A 23,405-nucleotide genomic window follows, 5' to 3' on the forward strand; every position below is an offset into this window, starting at 1 on the left:
GAAGGCACTAGGTGGGCGGGACTTGCTAAGTGGTGAAAAAGAGCAGCAAGCAGTAAGGCACCAGGTGGGCGGGGCTTGCTAAGTGGTGAAAAAGAGCGGCAGGCGAGAAGGCACCATGTGGGCAGAGCTTAGGCCAGGTGACCTAGATCCACTTGCACCTGCTCCCCATTACACACACTGTCCCAGACCTAAGTGCCTACATTTGTCCACATGACTATATCCTATCCAATCGCATCCCCTCCGTAAAACCCTGCTGCCACTTTAAATACACAGATACCCATGCAAACAGAACACTACAAACACAGCATTTATATATTTTTTTTTACCCCAAAGCAATTTCAAATTCACCAAACCCAGAATTAGCTGACTGAATTTCATACAAAAAGGCGGCATAAACAAAACAAACCATTGTAGAGAAAAAATAATCTCACGATGTTGTTTCATTTAATTGACCAAGAGGTCCACAGTAGAATGCCACAAAACAAAGCCCAGCACGGCAGAAATAGGATCTGGCAGTGAAAGAATAAGAGAATTAACCTCCCAGTTATTTCAAATTTACCCGACAAGAAGTCGTCGGATTCTCGAGTTCGTCCTTCAATATTTCAGGAATATGCCTTCCAAAGAGGGGAAGACTCTCGCTCTTTTCAGTTTTTTTTTTATTTACAAGATCTGGTTGTCTCCCTTGCCCTGCCCCCTTCCCAGCCATTCACTCACAACCACCCGCCAGTGAAGCATGCACGTCTCCAGGCAATAAGCAGACTGCAGCCTTGGAGTGGCGTTTTCTACTACCAGACTTGTTAACTAGAATGGCCCAGAAGCGACACTGTTTAAAACGCCCACACAAGGCAAGAAAACAGGACACAACTCTTTTGTAAAAAAAGGCATTTCTTCCAGATGCTTGCATTAACTAGGCCAGCAGAGGTCAGAGGAGCAGAAACACAACCCTGTGTAGTAGAATAACCCCCTTCACTCCCACCTCTAAATCCCTCAATGCTTTCAGATTCTGCTGGCAAGGTGACCTTTAATGTTCTCTCTTCTGCTTCACAGCTTTGCAATCAGCTGGGTGCCCCTTTGCGCCTGCGCAAGCATTTTCCCGTTGGGCTTTACTTGAAAGTCCTCCTTCAATGGTGAAAGAACGCATTTACACCATGTATTGTCTTTTTTCTTGGCAAGAGCTGGATTCGTTAGAGATGCCACCGTGCTTTACTGGAATGGCTACTTCTGTGAACTGAGGCATCTCCAGGTCCGTGGGTGAACTTTACAACGTGAATTTAGTGCCGATTGAAGTTCTGGATTGAGAGCATAGGGCCAAACAATCTTTCAAGACAGCGATAGGCCTCAAATGTCGTCCCCGGCTGTGCCTGTCAGGCCTGTGCAGAGGAATGAGATACGCTATACAGTCTTTTCATTGAAAACTGTTTCATTGAAAGATGTTTCACTGAAAATGTTTCATTGACAACTTTTTTCATCGAAATAATCTTTCATTAAATTTGTACACACATTTTCGTTGAAAAGTGTCATTAATCTACAATAGGTGAAAACATTTTCAATGAAACATTTTCGATGAAACATCTTTCAATGAAAAATGTATCAGTGAAAACACATGTAACCATGAGATCCTATGTTATGTTACTGGGATTTTCACCATGCTGCAGGGCTCTGGCAGATCTGAAAATGAGGGGGCTTTATTTACCCTCCATGGGTGGACTGGCTTATAGGGAACTCTGGGATTTCCCGGTAGGCCTGTGCACCCTGGCCCGCTTTTGTCTGGTATCCTATATTATTTCCATATGTTCTCATAGGAAAATGGTTGGGCTTGCTGAACATGTGTAATATGGGTCCACTTTGAAAATTATTTCCAGGGCCTCTTTTGTTTCCAGTCCACCCCTGTTACCCGCAATGCCCATTCCATCCTTGGCTTCTTTGCTGCAGGTATGTTGAAAGTTAGTTGCTTCCGCACTGGTGGGTTTCTGGGAAGCAAACTTAAAATGCCCATTTACTGTAATGCTGAGTCAAGCCTGGTTAACGTGCTTCTAATTAAAAAGGACAAACTAATAAGGAAGATTGGGATGAGGGTAGTTTCTCAACATCACAGCATTTGTTTAAGTGGAAAGGTGTGGTAGAACTCAGGTTTCCTGTCGCCCAGCTGCCAGTTTAGCTGCTACCCTCTGGGGTAGAGACGGAATCCACACCTACTCACTTCACAATGGCCACTGAGGACATCGCTGGTTGCAAATAACTTTTAATCAATAATTCTCTGGGCAATATTTGAACCAGAGGCCCAAGGGACAAAGGATCAATCACCATGTACTAAATCACAGAGGTCTCCATCCTCTGACACAGTTGTTTCAATCGGTCACATTAACGCCCAAAAAGGTGCAGGTTCAGTCTGGTCAACAGGGCAATGTGGAAAAGGCCTGAGCGCTGGCTCAACAGGCATATTGGGCCCATGGACGTCATTTAGGAGTCGCCAGGGGTCGCAACTCTGACCCCTGAGGTCTCCCTTGCTACCCCTGAGGTTTCACTCAGGTGTTTTATCTTATTTGTTTTGTATTGAGGCTCACAGACTGTTCCCAGCTGTTCCCAAAGTGGCTCTTTGTTTCTGGAGTGGCTGGTTTTCTGATGGCTATAGCTGGTAAGATAGCTCAGTGGGTTGGGCGCTTGCTATGCAATGTGTGTGCGATCTGCAGGTTACAGGTTCTACTCGCAGCAAGGTCAACTCAGCCTTTCATCCTCTTGAGGTTGATAAATGAGTACCAACACAGGTTGGTGATATTGTATGTATATTTGTTCTATATGAAGCGCTTGAGCGTCAGTGCTTTATAATAACACATCATTAACGTTTGGCCTTGGACGTCTGCTTGCATTCACAGTGATTTGGTAATATGGGCCTATACCAACTGATATTAACAATACATATGGTGATCCATTCTTGTATGAAATGTATATCACTTTACACTGATATCCTAACCATATTTTCCGTAGTGTACTCACAAAAATGCTATGTGATGCCACTTCCTGTTTTGTCGTGGGGTGAAAGTTCGTGTTCCATCGCTTCCTTTAATGTCACTTTGGGGTGGGGTCAAATGGCATCACTTCCTGTGATGTCACCAGAGGTCAACGGGCATGTGATGTCACTTCCGCTACCCCTGACATTTTGATGAAATGACGTCCCTGATTGGCCCGGTTTTATCTGCCAATGTAGAATCATTTAACGCCCTTGTATGGTTTGCTGCTGGTAGCGTTGTTCAATCTGACGTGACTGATATGCTTCAAAATTCCCTATGTGGTACACAATGTCCTCAAAATGTGCTTTCAGAAATGAATCGGTTAGATTGATTGAGCGGCTTGATTTGAGAGGCACACTGAATGAACTATACCGAGGCACAAAATTACCTCGCCCTTTGTGAATGTTGGCCTCTTTTATTTTGTACAGCTCTGGCCTATTTTGTGTTCCCTTCCCAACTCAGCAGACGTGGGACGTTTTCTGCATTTTCAAATTTGCAAGACTTGTTGCACGCCTGTTTCCAGGCATTAATTGAGCAATAATCCTGCGTTCTGCACAGAGACGTTTTTATAATAATAAAATAATAATAATTTGGCATTTATATAGCGCTATGAACCCTCAGGTATCTGAGCACTGCTTATTATTACCCATGGTGTGTGGTGCTCATTTATTGACCTCAGAAGGATGAAAGGCTGAGTTTGGCCCCGCTGGGATTCAAACCTGCGTTAGCAGGCTTTGCACGGATGTCAAAGCGAGCGTTCTACTCGTTGTGCCACTTGACCCTTTATGGGAAGGCAAAAGGGGCACTTGCCCCGGGCCCCACAAGGCTGCCTGATCTAAATAAGTACGATTACATTTTTCACCAGACTCAAATAGCACACATCAGGATATTTTATGGTGTGTTGTTCAGGCTCTAAACCTATTGCCTGTCTGTTTTGACAAGTACATTCTGTCTTGATAAATTCTTCGTGCAATGCTTTCTGTGTTCACTGTGGTATACATAGTCTGTGTGTTCCTTGCAGCACAGCTCCTGTAGAATTGGCTGAGCATTTCCTATGTCCTAATTCCTATGTCCCATGTCTCAAGTTTATAAACCTGCCTGCATATGTACTTGGTATTGAAGCACAACAGGTGCTATTATCAGCAATGTACCTGCACCACATAGGTCATGGTCAAGGTCTAGGAATTGGTTTGTTCAGATGGGGTGTTGTAAAACCTAGACCACCACCTCCAACGATGAGCATAAACTGTTAGGCCGCAAGGTGAATGAGTATCCAAATTCAAGACTGTGGAACCAAAGCGTTCACGCTTGTATCCGGGGTTTGCCAGCAGATGATACAGTGATCCTGGTCAAGTCAGCTAATATTGCTTACATTACTGTACTGCCTTCTGGGAAGTTTGTCTTCTCGCATGCTGGTGGCATTGTTTAGCCCATTACTTGATCTTTCTTCTTATGTAGGCCATTTGAGTGGAAGGGTTGGTAGACAGATCAGAGCAGACTAGGGGCCTCATTACGACCCGGCGGTAAGGGATTACCGGTACCTTTAAGGGCACTGGTGCCAGTAATCCCTTACTGCCCAATTCTGAGGTCCCTTTGTGGGTCCTCCCTCAACGGCTGGTTTTACCAGCCGTTAAGGACGGGACCCGCAAAGGGACCTTGGAGGTAATTACGGTACTGCAATTTGCGGTACCATAATTACCTTCCCCATTTCCATTGAGCCCTATGGGGGCAAAAATGGGAATGGGGAAGGGCCAATGGTGAATGGGGAATTACTGCCCCGCCAACCTCGGAATGGGGCGGTAATTCCGCCATTCACCATGGTGGAATTGGTAAGGTACCGGCGTCAACCATGGCGCTAATAGCGCCATGCTTAACGCCTGGGTCGTAATGAGGCCCTAGATGTTACATGCCTCGGGCAAGCATATTTTAAGGCCTGCTCGTTTGACACAAAAAAGATTTTCCTGCACGTTTATAAATGACAATTTCACAAGGCAGTGTTTTGGAAGTAAACCCAGATTAAATCTGTTAAATCACATTGATTGGTATGCTTGTATTTACATACTTCCCTTGATGATGGAGAGAATAAAGCTAGAATCATTCCCATTTTATGTAACGCCCTTCTATAATATTTTGTTTTTACAAATGTTCATGTTTGGTAATGTCATTTGTGTACTTTCCAAGTCCGTTTTATAAACTGAGATTATTTTAGTTCATGGTAAGAACTGGAAAAGAAAAGTGTTCAAATCCAGAAAGTGCATAGATGAGACAAATCCCAGCTTCACAGTTTAATCAATGTGTGGTGATCCTGGGCATCTCATTTAATCTTGTATTGCCTAAACTCTCAAAATTGTAAGTCCCTAAACCTTTCAAAATTGTCAGCCCTTAAGAGTGGTTTCTTTCTCAGGGTATGATCTTCAAAAAAGCCCCACTCATGGTTTCACTGGCTATAGTGTTGCTTCCACCATAATAGTGAGCATTGATATATTGCACACCACAGGCATGTGTTCCTTTGATCTCTAATGGCAACCTTATTTGAAAACCATGTCCCACTTCTAATCTCAGTCTGTCTGAATACCTTCCTCGTATCTTCTATCGGCATCCACTGTCCATGCTATGGTATGTGTAGCTGTCTCCTTCCTTCTAATTGGCCTCCTCTATCCATGCTTGAGCACTTTTGCATTCCGTGAGGTAGCTGATGTGAGTTCTCTGTCTACTCTGGGTTACATGTACCTTTTACATACAGTCCTGCATTAACACTACAGGCTGCATACCTTCCTGGATGCTATTCATACAAAGTCTCATGTATCTATACGAGAACAGAAGTAACCTCTTCATAGACTGCTAATGTAGGCGTTCAAATGCTACTTGTTTATCATTCTGATTAGAGCAAGAATGAAGAGGGTAAGGGGACATTAAGGGAGTAAACATGCTTATATTGAATGCTGCGAGTCAGCATATCAATCTATGGGTTGTGATCACGACAAAAAACGGGTGCAACCAGATATTCTTGATTACCTAATTCCTAGGGATTGGTGTAGGGGGCCCCAAAGATGTCCATGCCCAGGGCCCCAAATGTACTTAAATGGCCCTGGTTCTGCATGCTTCGCTGGCTGGCAACTGCCCGGACCAAAGTTACAGGGCCCTGGTTCTGTTTACGGGCCAGTGAAGGCCACAGAATGCAACGTTATTGCTGTTAGCACCCAGAGGGAAACCCTCAACGTGCTAATAGCAGTAGAAACCCCCACCCAGTGGCCGGGGAGAGTCAGGGTTGCCATGGAAATGGAAGGCAGGGCTCCTCTCAGAGCCCCTCTTCCATTTCTATGGCTTCAACAGGAAGCCAAGCAGCCTGGGCAGAGAAGCCTTTATGCAGTAGGGAGATTTGGATGGGGGCGTGTGTGGAGGGGCTTGATTTGAGGAGGGAAAACAGCAGCAACAGATGCAGTGACTACTGGGGTAGCTCTGTATCCAGGCTTGCATCGGTAGATTCAGCCCGGGTTTAGAGCTGCCTGATTGGCTGCCACACCCGGCAAGGGTGCTAATGGAGTACTGGTGGTAGGTACATTTCTTTAATCAAATGCGTTTTTGGTGGCCAGGCACATTTCGTAAATGAAATTCATTAGGAAGCACTGGTATTTCGGGAATTGTTAAATCTTCCCCATGGGCTTTCCATGCAGTCTTACTGGCCCTTCAGAAAGCTTTGTCTAGTGCAAGGCCTCAACCAAAAGCCCTCCATTTTCTGAAAGTTAAGCCTGCCCAGGCCCTTTAGAAAGTCTTGTCTAGTGCAAGGCTTCAACCAAAAGCCCTCTATTTTCTGAAAGTTAAGCCTGCCCAGGAACTCAGTACGGGTTCAAAGAAATCCAACACTTCCAAACGTCAATGAATGGAAAATCAAGATTGTTTTTGCCAAGGTCAAAGGCTAGTATTAAATGCAAGTGCAACACTTATTTTTAATATAATGCAACAATGCATTGCGTATATGGGAATTATTCCAAGGTATGAATGTGGAAGCATGCCACTAATCTGCAAATACAAAATTCCCTCCCAGAATCCCGCTGGCTGGCTACCTGCGCACAGCACACCCACAGATAAATTACTTCTTCCTGAAATAAGGCGCTCTATCTTCTAAGATTGGTAGCAGAGGCTCTCGGAAAGGTTTTCTTCAGTGGGATAAATAATCACTCAGTCCTGGGACACCCGACTCACTACTGTAGTCTCTGGCTGTTTTATTAAAGACGTATTAATAATTACTGAAGAGGAAGTATTCATTCTAATTACTGTAAACAATAACATCTGATGGAAACGTGTAGCCGATACATATCAAGAGCATCATCATTATTCTGACAGCTGCCAAGCACAACAGTGGCAGCGTCATATATCTGCACAAGCACACTCACTCACCATACCCAGATTCAAAGCACAAAACGCTGGGGGTTCTAGCTTCTCTGTACTTGCCTCCAAACTCTGGAACACACTCCCTAACTCACTTAGGTCTGAACCCCGTTTCATCACCTTTAAGAAAACGGCCAAACTTTGGCTCTCGAAGCAAGACCGAGCCAATGCTTATTAGCCAGGCCCTTCTCACTAGACACACGAAAGCTAGTCAGCACTATCTGGATCCTACTTTGTAGATTTTCCTAGATATTGACGTCCATCATATGTTCTTCCATGGGTCTATTCTGCCTGCTTCTATTCTCAATGTACCACTGCCACTTGTAACGTGTACCCCAAGCTTTTACTTGGAGGTTGTCTCATGTAACCTTGTAAGATATGTGCCCAGATGCCCCTGGGCCTGGTGTACTATACAAATAAAATAAATACAAATACAAATAGTGACCTGTTTCAATGATGAAAAGCTATTTTCCCGTCAGTCATTAAACATTCGTAATGCCATGTCAAACTTCTGTGCATTATCGAATTTTGCCTTAATGCATCTTCATATCGAGCGCTCCTTTTCAGGCCTTGTTCCAGTGAAAACAGCATTGGCCAATGAGCCTTCGAGCATGCCCTCTGGGCAGCTCTCAAGATTTCTACCCAGAAACAAAATACCCTCCCCAAGATTATTATGCACTCAGGTGTGCTGGTAGTGCTATTAAGCCTAATTTCCATGATGGTTCTGTATTTAGGGGCTGATGTTGCATCCATGTTTACAATGCCATGGGCACATCTCTTAATGTGACCACATCTTTGGCATCCTCAATTGTATTGGTCCATGAGGACATTGGTTTTCAAATGTTTTAATCCAGTCAGTCCCTCCACAGTCAATAGCCTCTATGCAGTGTTGGGCAAAGCCAAGCAATCCTCAAGGGATTTCCCCTTCACCCTCCCTTGTCAGCTGCCATCACTACTGATGCTAGTGCCCGATGATTGGGGACTTTCCTGGACACCACAACTATGCAGGGTTGCTGGTTGCTGATGCCTGAGGGGTTTCCTGATCCTCAAATTGGAGGGCGTTTGAAGCCATCCTTTTTGCCCTGGTGGGCTTATCATCTCAGATCAGGTTCCAGGTTGTGAGGGTCTTCATCTGCAATACGACAGGCTCTTATGTCAATCACCAGGGGAGTTGACAAGGGACTATCTCTCCCTGGCCTCTATATTGCTCCTGATGACTTATTGGGCAAAGAGGAACGTGCTGTCTCTAGAGGCCTTGCACATCAGTGGGATCCAAAACTCCCTGGCTAACTCCCTCAGGAATTTGTCCACCTCCCCAGGGAGGTCCATCAGACATTCATTGAGAGGCCCCATAAATCCAACAACTAACTGACCTTCGCAAACACACTCTTGACCCATTGCATTAAAGTAGGTGCCACTTCGGTCAGCTCATGTACGTGTTTTGTTTTTAACTTTAAGTGCATCCAAAATGTGATTGCCAAAGAGAACATACTCATCATGTGTTGTACATACATTTGTAATATAACAGTTAGCCAACTAGCCAACTTCCCGACCTAACTTCAGAGACTGTGGGGGAGGGGCAAACTTGTGTGGGCGCATGTAACTTCTTGACAAATTCGAATGAGACTATTCTTGTGACGCTTCAATGCTAAAAGCGGTTAACTCACTCACTCACTCACGTCTGAAACCACACACTTAAGGACTGCCTTGATAAAGAGCTATCTCCTGCCCTTCCCACACCCTTTCAACCACTCCCCTGACGTGCAAGTGCTGACACCCCATCACAAGTTCAATTGCCTAAACATGTATGCATACAAATGCAGGTGCTAACAATGAAATGCTTACATAATTGCAGGGTGTTTGTTAACCGTACAGCTCCAGTCTGTAGGTCAGCCAGATCAAGTCAACGTAACCCAAAATTTCCGGACATTTAAAGTCCAATTTGCCCAACGGTCGTTGTGCCATCAAATTGTCCTACGCGTTGGGATAGGTGTGGCAGGCGGACAGAGTCGTAGATGGGGAGGGGCATGGCTTTGCATGATGTAAATCTCTGGGGTTTTGTTCATGAAATGTAGGCATGTCTACTTCAGTCTTTCTTCAAGCTCTGAATCTCTATTCAGGTTACTTGGTTTACCACAGCAGGTCTCTTATAGAGTTAACTTGTTTGCCTCTTGACAGGCCTCAACGTTCAAAGAGGGTCATTACGAGTTTGGCAGTATTACCTTCGGTAATATTGCCAAACCGAATTGCTGTTAGTGTAACTGTTTGCTTTAGTCACAGGGACCCTTCTGTTAATCCCCATCTTGAAGTCCATACGACTCCATTGGGGACATACAGTATTATAATTTTGTGTTGAACCCGTAGGCCCTTTAAGCGAGGTACAGCTATCTGGGATGGATGGGATGCAGAATTTGCTCTTGCACCAATAACAAAACCGACTCAGGAAGTTGGCAAAACGTAACTGTTTTATTTGCAATTGTCTAAAACAGGGAGTACACCGAACATCAACTGACATTCGCTCAAGTCTATTCAACTCACTCACTCAACGCATTTCATAAAAAAACATAGATTTTATACTAAAAAAGTGTCATGGGTGACATCATAATACGTGGCAGAATAAGAAAACCTAACTGGGGTTGTGGTTGGTCTGCGGGGAATGTCTAGATATTCTTTCTATAAGGGGTAGGATTGTGATTGGGTCTCTAAGATCAGGTGGACAACTATGCCCACACCTAGTGCAAGTCATCTTCGCTGTCAAAAAAACCAAAATGTTTTTTGGGCTTTCAAACTGTAGGCAAAATAGGGGCGGGACTTCCGGTAGAGGCATTTGGCTCCTCCTCTACAGTGTTGTGGCATTTTTCCCACAAAAGCAACTGGGAAAGGTGAGCTATCGTACAAAACTTGAAATTTGACAGAGTGGTAAACCATGCAGTGTATCCAAATGCTCAGGGGCAAAGCCAGCCTCAATATTTTGGGGGGGGGGTGGATGGCAGTTTTGAAAACTGTTAGTGAGATAGGGCATTAATCCTATTGCGCTATTGAGACATCCCCCTTGCCCCACTCCACTCCCCAAGCACAGGAGGCTGAGTAGATATTACACCTTCCTTTGACCCATTAAATGCATCTTTCATCCCAAATCACCAGAAGAATATCCACGATTGTGTAACAAGTGGGGCTTGGAGCTAATGTAGTAGGGCGCACACTAAGAACAGACCACAGTAGGAAGGGCACTTGTTCTGCCCCCGGCCAAATGCGCAGGGGTGACAGATCTTAGTTAGGGAGGGTGAACCAATCAAGGGGGGGTTGTCCCCTTCAGAAAATATTTTTAATAATGGCTTCAAACAGTACATTTTATAGTACACTTTCTGTAATACATTAGGTAAAAAGCCACACAGTTTACAATAGGTTTTGTAGGGTAAGACATAAAAAGTCCTTTTATCAACAATGCACAGGAGCATTTTCAGACACATTTTCATAATGCCTTTGCCCACTATATGCCAGTACTATGCAAGTGTAAAAAAAAAGAATGTTCATATCAATTGTGCCCTCACATGTCCATTCTGGTGCACCCATATATGCCACTATTTCCACATAGAAAAATACTCATGCTTGCTTTGTCCATAATGCCAGTAACGATACTAGAACAAAACCAGTTTATGCTGGCTCTGCCAATACATGCCAGTATTCCCATGTAAGAACACACTTCTGTTGGCTTTGCCTAAATGCCAGTAGAAAAAAGGCCATGCCACAGTAAGAAAACATATCCTTGCTGGGTACACAAATCCCCCACTCCCCATATAAGAACTCTCATCAGGTTGTATTTGCTCCCCAACAGCAGTAATAAAATGTCATGCCACAGTAAAAAAAACATTGCCTTGTAGGCTGCACGAATGCCCCACTCCAATGTAAGAACACTTATGTTGCCTTTGGCCTTAACACCAGTAATAAACTGCAATGCCACAGTATGAACACATGCTCTTGCTGGCTAGACAGTAAGATAGCTCAGCGGGCTGGGTGCTCGCTGTTGCAATCTGAGTGTGTTTAGCAGGTTCAAATCCTGGCAAGGCCAACTCAGCGTTGTATATGTCAAAATGTGTGCAAACTTTGGTTGGGTGATACATTTATGTAAATAAGTTCTCTGTACAGTTCTTTGGCGAAAGCACTATATAAGTAGCATATTATCATTGCACAAATACCCCTATATAAGAACACTTATGTTGCACTCATCATGTTATAGCCCACCATGTAAGAATATTTATGTTGCCTTTACATCAGTGAAAAGAAAGACAAGTCAAAACAAGGAAACATGCCCTCCCACATGTAAGCACACTCATCATGTTGGCTTTTCCCTTAATGCAAGTACAACATTCCATGCCACAGTAAGACCCAGCCAGGCCAGCCCTATTGTAGTACCCCCACTCACCCACTCCAACCCCACCATCACATAATAACACTTAAATTGGCTCTCCTTTGTCCAAAAACAGCAGTAGGACATGCCATGCTCTTGTCAAAAATGTTCATTCTCCAATGCCCCTTCAGAGGCCCCAGCTTGCATACACACCCATACACCTATATATATATATATATATATATATATATATATACACACACAGATATGTGGACAGATTCATACATATTCACCCACCAGTCATGCACCCACACAGCTGATCTGTTATTCACACGAGCACCCAGAACATTTACACAGCGCTCTCATTAACACGCGCAGTCACACCCATGTGCACCATTAACACTGCGTTCATTCATGTGTGCACTAGCAGACACCTTCTATCTTATAAAACATACACCCACATACACACTCCCTTGCATGCATGCACGCACACATTCATACCTGCATACATTCATACATGCATACAATCCCTCCATGCACACCAATACACTTTTTTTTGTTAATGCTAATTATTGAAAGCATGGACCAAGTGAAAGCTGAGCAACCAGTTAAGCCTTTAGCTACAACATAGGGGTGTGGGGGGGGGGGGGTGGGGTCTACTGATATCCCCTTGGCACCGCTCTCTGAGGTGAGAAATGTCCCAGGTTTTTGCTGAGCCTGTCTGAGCACGGGCTGGGCCTCACAGCAGAGGGATGCCTGTTGCATCAAAGTGGGAGTGGGGGGGGGATTTAGCCCTCCCAAGCACATGCCTCGCGCAGCCCATGCAAATGCTCCATGTTTAACCACTACTGTCAAACTCGTAATGACTTAGATAGTCTCTTAAACCTATTGGGTTTTATTTCTTTTCTAACATGCAGTCTCAAAAATACCTAGAACAAACTATTTTCCCCATCTTATAGCAGCATGTAATACTTATTTTATTTTATAGTTTAACACAAGTACTTTATGCTTTTCCTGTGTTTCTCAAGACTTCATTTCCTCTTCCATTCCCAATTTCACAGTGTTCTAATTAAGTCACTCCCACAAGGATTCGGTTTCTTTGATTTTTAAGCACTTCACACTGCCCTGACATTTTGCAAAGTTTTTGTTTCCTCTCATAATACTGACGTAACAATCAAAGTTCTAGGTGAGTCAGGGATCGGTAGCCAAAATACCAAAGTGTCTTATAAAGACAAAGACTATGAGAGCCGGGGGTTCAGACACCGAATTCTGAGAATTGCAGCATAAGTACCAAAGTTTCTACTGAAAACTGAGTGGAGACCTAAGACACCGATTTTTGGTAATTACAGTTAAAATACCAAAGTATCTAAGGAAGACTGTGTGCTAAGGAGAGTTCTGCCTCCACACTGTGGGAAACTTTGCCATAGTACCAAAGTGTCTGTGTGACGAATCCCGGGATAGCGTCCCTGCTTCCCTGGAGGCTATGGGGGGACTTCCATGAGTCCAGGGAAGTGAGGCCGCTACTGGATAGTACCCCTGGGGGTGATACTCAGTGGGTAGATCTCATGGGAAGGAATTCCCCGATGTGGAACTGGGGACAATTATCAGGGAATAACGCAGTGTACCCCGAATATCCCATACCCTCCCTCATCTCCCTACCCTATACAGGGTAACATAATTCCACACTCTTCCATGTAGCTATGTAAGATAGAGCATCCAAACACAAATACAGAGACGAGTAAGAGTAGGGATGCCCTGTATGAATCTTGCAAAGTACTGAGACAAAGAAGATTCCAAGCAACCCAGTTAAGAGGAATAACGTTAGTACTGGGAAGAAGAAGAGGCATGGAGTTACACTGAGAAGCTGTAAGCACGTCAGAGGAGTGGAGAAGGCAGACCGGAGGAACCAGTACTCAAGGCGAGAAGCGCAACCATCCAGAAAGGGTCGTAGTAAGAAGGACCCTTCACCCTGTTGGAAGCAGATCACAATCAGCTCGGGAGAAGGCATCGCACAGCGCACATCAGCGAAGCAGAGTAGCAGCAAGCAGCAGCTACAGAGACGCTGTGGCTGGGGCAGATGATGCAAAGAGCATGGGTGGAAGAGATCGACTCCTGGAGCCGGCTGGAGTTCGAACAGAAGCTCCCTGGATGTAGGCGCTTGCCGGGGCTACCTGGTGGTAATGGAGGACAGATCTGGGAATCCCTTACGACGGGTAAAAGTACTGTGGAGTTTAAGGCCGGGAGGAGAACCTATGAGAGAGACTTTAAAGGAACAACTGCATGTGAAGTAGGGGGTCTGTGACCCTTAAAGCAATAGTGTATGAAGAAATAATTACAGATGGAACAAGGTTCAGGGAGCCCCAAGTACAGAGAAGTAATTGCAACTATTATACAAACAATAGCAATACTTGGTATGATAGTGAACCAGGTCTGCTATATTAACTAAAGAAGCCATAATACGAACAATCTGAGTACCTGGCAGGATAGTGAACCAGGTGCACTTTACAAATAGCAGAGAAGCTGGAAAACTTAAGGAGGCCAAGGGAAGAAACCATACCCCTTGGCATTGTGAACTGTGAAAGCCTAAGAAGGCCAAGGAAAGAAACCATACACCTTGGCATTGTGAACTGTGAAAGGATAAGAAGGCCAAGGGAAGAAACCATACCCCTTGGCATTGTGAATTGTGAAATCCAAGGAAGGCCAAGGGAAGAGCCATACCCCTTAGCATTGAGAACTGTGAAAGCGTAAGAAGAACGAGCGAGGAGCCATACCCCTTGGAATTGTGAACTGTGAAAGCCTAAGAAGGCCAAGGGAAGAGCCATAAACCTTGGCATCGTGAATAGAAATAAGTAGTTTGAAGACAAAGTGCTCCAGTGTCATGATCCTTTGGATAAAGAAACTGGCAAACCCTAGGCTACCGCAAGCAGGCACTGAGAGAAACTCTGAAGTGCGCTAAGTGACTATGGATGCCAAAACACTTTAAAATCTCTGAAAAATGCAGTACCTGACAAAGAAACTGAGAAATCTAGGCTATCGTGAGTAGGCACTAAGAGAAACTCTGAGGTGCGCTCAGTGATCAGGGATGCCAAACACTTTAATATCTCGAAATATTGGGTATCTTAAAAAGAAATTGGCAAATCTAATCAAGCACTGAGAAAAAACTCTAAAGTGTACTCAGTGACCATGGATGCCGAAACAATTTTAAACCTCAAAAAGATGCAGCACCAGACAAGACAACATTAGGTGAACAGAAGCCACTGAGAACCCCAAGAGAGCGTATACTCAAAAGCTGCCCAGTGGCACTGGAGAGTAGGACATACATAAGCCTCTAAGAAAACCCAAAGAGAAGACCAGTGGGAGGTTCCAAGATACATTTCGCCAGTTTCTTTATCAGGTTCTGCATCTTTCAAAGATATAGAAGTGTTTTGGCATCCATGGTCACTGAGCATGCTTCAGAGTTTCTCTCAGTGCCTGCTTGCGGTAGCCTAGGTTTGCCAGGTTCTTTATCCAGAGATTCATGAAATAAATTGGAGCACTTTGTGACAATGAGCAAATGCAAAAGATTGGATTCAATTCCACAGATGGCAAATATCTTCTCTAATACATTCCTGTTGATTTGGTTCAACTTGGCAGTATTATCAGTGAAACCTGCATTTTATTGCTGGCCTTGTCTTTGAGTTTCATGAGTGGCAATGTCACTGTAAGGTACCACATATTTTGATGAATAAAGTTTGTTTTCATATATGTATTTTTGAACCTAGCTCGCAAATCATTACCTGTTCGCATTATGATCAGTTAGCCCTTTATTGCCTCCTTAAAGCAAACCCACTTCACACATCATTCCCGTTTACATTATGCCCAGTTATCAATTCTCCTCACCTTTTGAGCTGGGATTGAGAGTAGTGCAGGGATGCAGTGAGTTGAACACATAGGAACCTTGTAGTTTCTATTCATTGGTTGAAGCAGAGCTATGCATATGGGAGTAAGCCAGAGAATCGCATTAGAAAAGACAGACATTGTGAGTTGGTAACAGCCTCTGTCACCAGGATCCTTGTGACATTTGGTCCTAGGAAGGGCCATGCACACAAGTGGGCGATGGAGTACACTTTGAGGCTCGAAGGTTTGTGAAAGTGAAACAAAACCATTAGAAGAATTATGACAAAGTGGTTAACCTCAAGCCTTGAATGTTCTGATGTTGGAATTGCAGGAGGGAACCATTCCCTTGTAAATCAGTACGAGAGTGAATCTGTGTGGGAAATACTAGAGAACGTCACTCCATTGCCAGTTTACATTATGCCCTTTTGGCCCATCATGGCCGTTGTCATATACATACATTTAGCACATCATTGCTAGGTTACATTATGCCCATTTTGCACACTACGGACACAGATGAGGTATATACATGTCATTAATCAATAAATACATTAATTACATTAAGTTCTAGGTTCCTTTGGGACCCCACTTCATGCTCTGTTTCCATTATATTTACTGAATCTATCTGGTCTGGCCAGTCTGATACAAATACAGTAATTCTGTCACTTGTGATTCTTTCCTCTATCCCAGGGATCTGCACCCTTTGTCTCGGTAGATGTGTTGGACTACAATGTCCATCAGGAAAACAGGGGTTTCCTGGCTACCTTGCAATTCTGATTTTTTGGAGAATAAATTCCTCAACGCTCTTTGCGGCTTTAACAAGTGTGAGTTTATTTCTCCATTAAGTGTGGACTCATAGTTCTAGTAGTGGTCAGCCGACACGTGTTTAGACCTCATGGGTCGTTATCAAGGCTGAAGTCCTTTAAAAATATATTACACACATATCCAGCAGTTTGTTAAAAAATGAGTGAAATGTGTGCAAAGTGACAAGTAGTGCAGTGTGTGAAAACGTGGTTTTGTGTCCAATTCATTGCATACAATGTGTATGGCATATTTTCATCAAATACATTGCGAGTATTACGTGCATATTATAGTACATGTTTTATACATAGATTGTATTAGTATATACATCAGACATTGGCAGTAGTGGGGAGAGCAGAAGACAGAGAGGGGGAAGGAAACGAAGAACAGGTCCATGTTAGATTTGTTGATGTTGGTACACGTTGGTATGGTATCGTCCAGTATATGTATGAATCGTTTTACCTAGTGGTATGGTTGGGTCTGGCCCCAGATGATGTTCCGGATGTGGTCTGTGCGGGTCTTGTGGGTTCACAGCAGTGTTCCTCGTGGGCCTATTAGTAGTGAATGATTGGCAGTATTACTGGATTGAGACTTCAACCGTGTTGGGTTGAACGTAATGGAATGGACGTGAGTTGTTAGTGCCTGTTTGTTAAAACCGAGCGTGTGGCGGTAGCATTTCTGCTGGCTTTGCATGGGGATCAGTAGAAACCCTGGTCTACTGTTGGCATTGTTGGTGCTCTGTGATTTGAATCAGTGGCCTGGCCCTGGCAGTTGTGCCCAATGTGATGGGTTGCAGGCCTCCATCATGGGTGGGTGCCTGTGGTTATGGATGGGGGCATGTTCGGTCGGTGGTGGCCCAGCTATCATGTGGTGAGCATGGGAGAGGGGCGTGGTAGTATCCCCTTGGTTGGAGTGGCGAGGCTGGTGCCTTATTGCATAATCTTATATCTTGTCAAGAGGCCTGCTGGTGTTGTGAGAGTGAGACCGCGGTGTGGCGGTGGCCTGAGCAATTGGAATGATAACGATCGGTGGGTAGGCCCGCGTTTGGGCGGTATTCGGGTCGGTCGTGTCCAAGTGGCGGGGAATGTTATTATTGGAATTTCCCGCACTGACTTGTGCCTGAGTGCCTGATGAACATATGGTAGGGTGGGGGGGCGTTGCATTGACTCCATTTGTACGGACTAGTGGGGCGAGCGCTTCTATGCATAATCTATGGTGTTTGGACTATGGAACATTCGGCGTGATAATGTTGGGCGGGCTGGCCCGCATTTGGGTGGTATTTGGGTGGGTCATGTCTGATTGGCAGGGATTGTTGTTATTGGGCTTCCCGCATTAGCTTGTGCCCAGGTGCCTGATGAGCATAATGGTAGGGTGGCAGGGCATTATGGCTGTGCTTAGCTTTCCTTTTGATAGGAGTGCAGGAGCAGTTGCTCCTTCGGTGTATGCCGATCACTGTGAGAGACAACATCAGGCCCTAACATTCTGCGTTGAGGGTGTTGTGCGCATGCCTGTGAACGGGGGACACTGTCTTAGTCCTCACATGTGTACTCAGGTGATAAGCACAGATTGAGACGAACTCCATTGTGGTATGGAGTACTATGCATTGTTAGGCAATATGGTGCGAAGTCTTGTTGGTATTTTTAGGCGGGGATGGTTTGGATGTTCCACAATGTGCATATATAGTTGGCAGTTGTTTCTTCGCATTGGCTTTGAGGAAGGGATTACAGCATAGTGTGCATTAGCTCTTAGGAACACATTAAGGTAATGATCAGATTGTGCCCATATTACACACATCTGAAAGGTAATTCAGTCCTGATTTGCATGAATCGACAGGGTATCCAGGTTTACTCTGTCAGTTGGGGGGCCCTGCTTGGTCACTCAGAGGGGGTGGGGGGAGAGATCAGGTCGTGAGGGTCTACTATTGTTCGGTCTGTCAATGGCTGTACAGCTATATGGGTTGCTTTTGGCTTTGAGGGAGGAATTAAAGCATGTTGTACATTATTTCTTATGAACACATTAGAGTCATGATCAGAGTTTTGGCCATTTTTCACACATCTGTATGGCAGTTCAGTTATGGGTTGTGGTTTAGTATGTCAATGGCTGTAGATCTCTGTGGCTTGCATTGGGATTTGATGAGGGAATTGCACCAGAGTGTACATTATCTCATAAGAACACATTAAAATAATGATCAGAATTTAGGCAATATTTCCATAGCTCTCAACCATTTGTGTTGCAAAGGCGGGTGAAATCACCCGATTTTATTTTTGGCGGGTGAGACGCCCATTGGAATGAATGGGCGTGCAGGAGGCTTGGCGGGTGAGTCAGCCCTTTACAAGGCGGGTGACACCCGCCAAAAGCGTGTGAGTTGAGAGCTATGATATTTCACACATCTCAAATGGCAAATCAGTCTTGATTCCTCCTGGCGTAATTTGTGCTCTCTGTTCCCTCCTCTTGGACCATTCTTCACTGTTCTTAGGCCAATTAATCAAATCTGTCTCTTATCTTCAAGCTGATGGTGTTGCTGCCAGTGATTGGCCAATGGTAATTTGGGATCCTGAGAATGGATACTGTTCAGGTGCTCCCTGATTCTGATGCATACTTACGGATGGTACTTCCGATATAGATTTTTCACATACGCATATAATTGTGCAAATCACATACTTAGTTCTGCAGTTTATATGTTCAGTAATTTTAAAAGTCGGACAGCCTTTGAAAGTGGCAATTTTAGTTTTTTGGGCATATGTGTACATTGTGCATGAGACACATTTTGTGAATCCTATGGGGGTATTGACTCTAAGACAATCTGTGGCGGCCATGTTTTATTGAGCCAGAAAGGAAGGGCTTAGTATATTACGCAGTGTTGGTGCTCTGCTAAATGATAGGTTTGGGTACGGTGCTAGACTTGGTCTGATGTGTTCATCCATCCTTAGGAGTTCCCAATGTATTGTCAGAATGTTTTGTACTTTGTGGCTGTCTGAATTGTATCGGGTCACAAATCTTATGGTCATATCCTTGTTTGCTCATTTATCCTTGGGTGTTAGTAGAGTTTCTCTTGACATGCAGATGGTTTTGTTTTTAGCCATTCCAAGTTTGGATGCCGTTTATCCTCTGTCGGTGAACCTTTGGTCGAGCATTCTTCTTCAAAAAATTCCTCAGTGTTGCAGTTACATCTGGCTCTGATATATTCCCCTTGGGGGACGTTTTCACAACAGTTTTCCTGTGGCAGCTCCTGGCATGGAGTACCAAGTTTACTTCCGTGGGTTTTCAGTATGTTCTGGTGGTTAGCTTGTTGTCATTTATCATTATTATTAGATCCAAGAAGTCTATTCTTGTAGCACTGATATTGCTAGTGATCTTGATCCCGAATTTGTTGGTGTTCAGATATTGAATGTACTTATCCAGTTGTTCTGGTGTTCCTTTCCATATTAGGATGACGTTGTCAATGTAACAGAACCACTGGATGATCTGTTTGGTGAATCTCTGGTTGGTCATGGTGTGTTTTCTCTCGTAGGAGTGCATAAATCAGTTTGCTAAGGCTGGTGCGTAGCTTGCACCCATTTCGATTCCTCTCATTTGTCTGTAGTATTTGCCATTAAAGATGAAAACATTCTTGCCTAGTGAGAATTTCAAAAACTCTTTTGTCATTTCCAACTGTTCGTAGAATGAGGCTGGTTTATCTGCTAGTAGGTATCCTACACTCTATATGGCTAGTTCGTGGGCTATGGAGGTGTATAGCGCTTTTACATCTAGCGTGGCCAAGAGGAATCCTGTTTCCATTGTATTTACGATAGTATTTTAAGAGTATGCATGGGGTCCTTCAGGTATGTTGGTGTCGTGATCACTAGTAGCTGTACTACATTGTTGACGTACCGTGCAAGTGGTTCTGTTAGTCCTCCTATTCCATTCATTATATAATAATAATACATTTATTGTGAATTAGTTCATATTGAACTTTACGCAAACCACACAAATACATATAACTTAATGCATACATACATACTTAATGCATACATACTTAAAATCAGAACATTAAATATAACACTTATATGAAAATTATATAAAATTATTTAAAATATATCTTTCATATGAATACATAAATACAATCACAATACATATCCAGGTATCAATCATAGTCATCGTACTTGTAATCATACTCATAATTGTGATTGTAATCGTAAGGGGCCATGCCACAAGGTTCCAATTTAGGAGCAGGTTCCATGAGGCCCCCTCATAATGCCGATGTAACCGGCTGGTTTTGGAATAAGCTTCTAACTTTAACCCAAACCCTGTAGAGGGCCAACTGAGTCCTAATTGAGTCTGAGTTTAAACAATAATCCCAGAAGGCCTCTCCCTTAATAGTCTCGTAATTGTTTACCAGTTTTCCCAGTAAGCACATATACAATGAACCCAAACGAGGGCACAAGGTCAGGACGTGTCTAGTAGTTTCTAGAAGTTCTTCCTTCTCACAGATACGGCAACACCTATCCTTTGATGGAATGCCCAACTGTGGCCCAGTGACCGCTAACACCTGAAGCTGGTTCGTCCGCAGCCTTAGCATGAATTGACGCACCTCAGGATCTGGACATAATAACAAATATTGTTGAGGCTTTCTATATCTATGTATTACATGCGTTACCGCTTCATACCCCTTCAAAGTAGCCAGGTGGATGTAGTTCTGAGTCCAATCCCATCTGTTTATTTTTTGTATAAAAGTTTTTTTTTTTGATGGATAAATGGCATTAACCGCTTCTTATTGTGGGACCAGTCTATAGCAGCAAAGAGAGACTCATTTAACTGTTTATAACTGTTCCCTTGAGGTGACTTTTCATTATCGAGGTTAATACCGACCAATCTGAGCAGTTTACACGGTGGGGAGGACATAGCTTTCAGATAAAACACACCTCGGGCTCGCAATGCCATGCCTTTCAATGATGTTAAACCCAATTCTAACCTAAGGTAGTGAACAGTACCGCACGCCAATACTGCCCCTCTATTATATTAAGCCAGTTCAGATCTTGTATGGCGAGTGCCTCCAGGCCATACAGAATTGCGCGGCCAAAACACTGTTGGTAAAGTCTAAGGATCCCCGCAATGCTAAACCCTGCTGTTCCTTTGGCAAATTTACATGCCTGCAATATAAGAAGTTTTGCCCGTCTCTTTTTTTGCCTGATAATCAAATTATAATTGGGTTGAGTATCAAATTCTAATCCCAAATATGTGTATGAATGTTCAATGCTTATTCTAACCAGGCTTGTCCCGACCCCTGAACGACTTGGGCCACTTTTAGCTAATGCCAGTATCTTTGTTTTCCTTAAATTAATGGAAAGCCCCAATTGCTTCGAATATAGGGAGAGCTCCTCGAGCATGCTCTTTATTCCAGACAACGTACGATCAAGCAATATTAAGTTGTCTGCGTAGAGCATGCCTACAATAGGGGTGTCCCCCAATTTTGGGGGGCAATTAGCTTTAGCGACCATACGGGGTAACAAGTCGGCTATGCACAAATTATAACACATGGGTGCACCAGGGCAGCCCTGTTTAACTCCCATATTAATAGGAATTGGGTCGGTGACCGCTCCCTCGTTGTTAAGTCTGACCCTAGTACTATTATTACTATGTAAGCTCGACAATACATGTAATATCCAACCTGGACACTTTTAATTGCGTAATTTGTGCCATAGGATCGCCCTCTTAACTTGGTCGAATGCGCTACAAAAATCAACAAAACTTATATATAAGGTGGCATTTTTGTTGCTCAAGGTGTTATTAATCAAAAAGTCTAGGACCCTGATGTTATGTACAGTCCCAGAACCCGGTCTAAATCCCGTCTGTGCATAATGCAAGATGTTATTCGTTGTAACCCAAGTTTCAAGTTCCTTAACGACAAGTGTCATTATAGGTCTTCCCTCGTGTATCCTTTCAAACACAGCATTTGTGAGAGAGTGGGGTGGCACCGTTCTGTCTTGTTCCAGCCCATTTTCTGCACTCCATGCACACACATAAATTAAAAAAACACACCTAATTGCATCTACCAAGCGGCCACGAGGACCAGATGGCCCTCTCCTCTTTTCTGGGTCTCTTCAATGTTAACACGCTGATTGACAGTCGAGCTCTTCTCTCTTGTCAGTCAACCTGTCTACACTGCTAGCTCAGAATGAGAGCTGGTGGCGCCGCCAGTGTTCCGATGCCGCTGCACAAAACAAAAATGCATGCTTCTGCATTAGAAAAATGTGAATCTTGGGAAGGAAATAGAGTGTTGGCATGATTGGGTGGCTGATCTTGAGATAGTTGAATTCATCATCTGTGATAAGTCCCCTTGTTTGGTAGATTTTTAGTAGCTGTTCGTGTTCTTTCAACATGCTCGTTTGTGGGTTGCTTTTCAGTTTGGTGTAGCTACCAGGGAGGTTAAAGTGGTTCTCTGACATTTCTATGTAGTCTTGCTTGTTCATCACTACAATGTTCACTCCCTTATCTGCCTCTTTTGTAATAATGGAATTCTCATTGCGTAGCTTTTTTTGGGTTGTAAGTTCTGTTTTGCTAAGGTTGGCCCCCTTTTTGCGGTTTGTGCCTTCTTGATCTTCTAGTTTGTGTAGGTCTATAGTGACTGCCTGTTGAAAAGTGTCTATATAATTTTCTGTATATAGCTGAGGTGTGAATTTAGATTTGTTGTTTAGTTTTGGGATGTTCATTGCCACTTTTTATATTGCTAGTTCTGTCATACATTGAAAGATAAGGGAAAACTCGCCTTACTTCTCTTACTTGACCTATCAGCGGCATTTGATCTGGTAAACCACAAAATCTAATGTAAACACCCCTCATCTGCCGCTCACTTCTCAGACCAAGCTAACACTCGGATTGAATCCTTCCTCAACAACAGATCTATGATGGTCTTTGCACTCTCTGCCTCACCAACCCCAGTGACCTGTGGGGTTCCACAAGGATCTTGCGTGTCCCCTACTCTCTACAATGTGTTCACCAAGCCCTTA

Source organism: Ambystoma mexicanum, chromosome 8 (assembly GCF_040938575.1).
Source record: "Ambystoma mexicanum isolate Mex_15411 chromosome 8, UKY_AmexF1_1, whole genome shotgun sequence".
Taxonomy (NCBI): Eukaryota; Metazoa; Chordata; class Amphibia; order Caudata; family Ambystomatidae; genus Ambystoma; species Ambystoma mexicanum.